The sequence below is a fragment of the Cheilinus undulatus genome, linkage group 6, assembly GCF_018320785.1.
Source record: "Cheilinus undulatus linkage group 6, ASM1832078v1, whole genome shotgun sequence".
Classification (NCBI taxonomy): Eukaryota; Metazoa; Chordata; class Actinopteri; order Labriformes; family Labridae; genus Cheilinus; species Cheilinus undulatus.
The window spans coordinates 4,860,181-4,863,118 of record NC_054870.1 but is presented as its reverse complement, the minus strand read 5'-3'; positions in this window follow the sequence as shown (position 1 = coordinate 4,863,118).

Here is a 2,938-nt window from a genome sequence, read left to right as displayed (position 1 = left end):
AACAATAGTCATGTCGCACTGCACAGTACTTATATGTGAATAAATTAAAAATCCAATGAAAAATGTAAATACCACATACAAGTGTGTCAGCGACAGTCAGATTCAGAACAACACAACTCAAAAAAATTCCTAAAAACCAAAATTTCAGCTTCAAACCTCTCTATTAACTGTGCTGCAGAAATGTAGAATACATTCAGACATTAAAAAACAATTTAATCCCCTAATTTAACTGACAGAATATAATTAAATGTAAACAACGGTTGATAATCAAATAAATGAATGTTAACATATTTATGCTCCAGAGCATCATGATTAGTGTATTGTAAACTGAATAACTGGCATGAACCAGTGCAGTTAGTATTTCCCCTTGTTCAAACTGACCAATGAGAGCGTTTCTTTGAGTTGACGTTCCTGTTGATGTTTCTGCTAGTGGCCAGTAGAGGACCTTCAATGTCTTACATGAAATCACCTTCACTTAGTAAACATAAACACAGTACTACATGGAGTACTCTCCTTCATTTGTCTCTTTTATTTCAGCTTCTCCTCGGTCAGGTGACTCTTCTCATCCCTGCTTTCTGCCTACTGCTGTAGGAGAGAGTGGGGCACAAACTAAAGGTTTGGATTTGGCTTAATATTTTAAAAAGTATGTGAGCTAGATTAATCATATGGGTGCACAGTCAACATGCATATCTCTGCCACAAATTTACACTGGAATTTTGTTTTTGTGTTTTATAACTTTTTGGAAAATTGCTCTGAAAGTGACTGAAGAGAAATGTTGGAACTAGAACCATGAATGAGACTTTCCAGAATAGTCTGTCTGAACTCAATTAAATGAATACAGCTCTCATCATACTGTATATACGTAATGTTTGTGGATCTATTTTTTTCTCATATTTTTCTTCCCTAAACTTTTTTCAGTTTGTTTTTATAAAACATTTATTACATATAATTTTTTTAATAAACACCACAATTTGCTACCCATTTATTTGCTAATAATAATAATGATAATAATGATGTTGTAATAATAATGTTTAATTGTAATAATAATGTTTGTGGATCTATGATAGATACTAGGGGTGGGAATCACAAGTGGTCCCATGATATGATACGATACGATACTTGGGCCACGATTCAATATTATTGTGATTTTAAACATTTTGCAATACAGTAAGTACTGTGATACAATATATTGTGATATATTGCAATCTATACCATTTTTTCAAATGTTTAGCTGATTGAGTATTAGTCTTGCCCTCATGTTTGTCATATTTCTGCAGTATTTTATTTTCATTTTTGATAAATACATATTTACATGCCCATCCATATGATTCATCTAGAATTAAAAGATTGAAACATAGATAGATTTTACCTTTTTCCTGATAGAATATGTAAAAGTAGACACAATATGGAGAAAACACACAGAAATCAAGAGAATCTATTAAAATGTACCTAAAATGAATATTATAATATTATCATTTTTATCACCATAATGCATTTAACAAAATTATGTGTACATTGATGCATTTATACACATAGCGTAATCATCACTGCAACCCCCAAACAGGATAGGTGATGTAGAAAATGGATGGATGGTGTAATCATAATTATTGTTATACTATTTTTCCTATTTTTGTCATGTTTATATTACTATACACAATTCTGGCTTATTTCTGTATATTATGCATAATTTATGTCATACATATATTATTCATAATAATTATATCAATATTGTTTTCACAAACAGATATAAAATAAGAACTATATATTCTTTTGTATTCATTTTAATGTTATTACATTTTTTTTTCTTATTCTTGTGCACCATGAGTGAAGTAAGTTAGACCAACACTTCCCAAAGTGGAGTCGGGACTCCCCCAGGGGATTGTGGGACGCCTATGGGGGGTTGTGGGATGCTTTTCAAAAACAGAGAAATAAAAAGAAAAGATGTTAAATGGTATTTTCTACTCACTGTTGTAAATTCATAATACAATAAAATGAGTTGAGTTTAACCATTCAACCATAGTTATAAGGGAAGATTAAAGCTTGTATGAAAAGTCCTTAAAAATGCACATTTGTACACAAATCTTTGCACAATATTTCACGCGTTAACCAACTCCAGGGACAGTGGGGGTCCCCAGTTTTTACCATTGTCATTTTGGGGGTTCACAGGCCCAAAGGTTTGAGAAACTCCGAGTTATAACACAACTAACCCCTCTGTTAGAGGGGCTCATTTAGCCTGTCAACACTGGTTCTAAGGCAGTTACATGTTTCAAATCAGTGCTATGTCATAGACAACAAGATGGTTGTTAGGGTTGATTAGGTGACTTCTACATAAAACTCAATAACTGAAAGCACACGTTCCAGTAAGCTCTGCCAAACCACATCCAAAACTGTTAAAAATGAGCAGGTGAGACCTGTAGGTGTTGTGGTCAGATAACTGGGAACACATTTCACTCAGTGTTTAACCCTGTGTACCTTACATTCAGAGCACTGATTTAGATCTATAGGCCCCTTGGATTACAAGGCCCCAGCTAACTGCCTCCCTTTGCCTGATGGTAAAACCTTCTACGGATGAGAATCACTGGTTTCAAAGGTTTATGGGAGTCTGATTGGATGGGGGTCAGCATGTTCTTTTCAGTGACGTGCTCCATGCATCATTTAAGACGTCACGTTTCAGAAAACTGCTGGCTCAGTCGATCCTCCTCTCTCCCCACATTAAAGGTCGCTCCACTGATTTCAGCTGGTTTTTCGGTCAGTTTTGTGTGATTCTGTTGGCATGCGTTCAGTAAAACTGGGCCACTCTCTGGCAGTTTGGGATGGGGGGTTAACTAGCTTAGGAGTTTGTCCATAAATATTTGAGCATTGTTCACGCCCTGACCTTCATTAAGCTGTACAATAGAGCACTGTTCTAACATTCTTATCCAAACAGCACACAATGGTG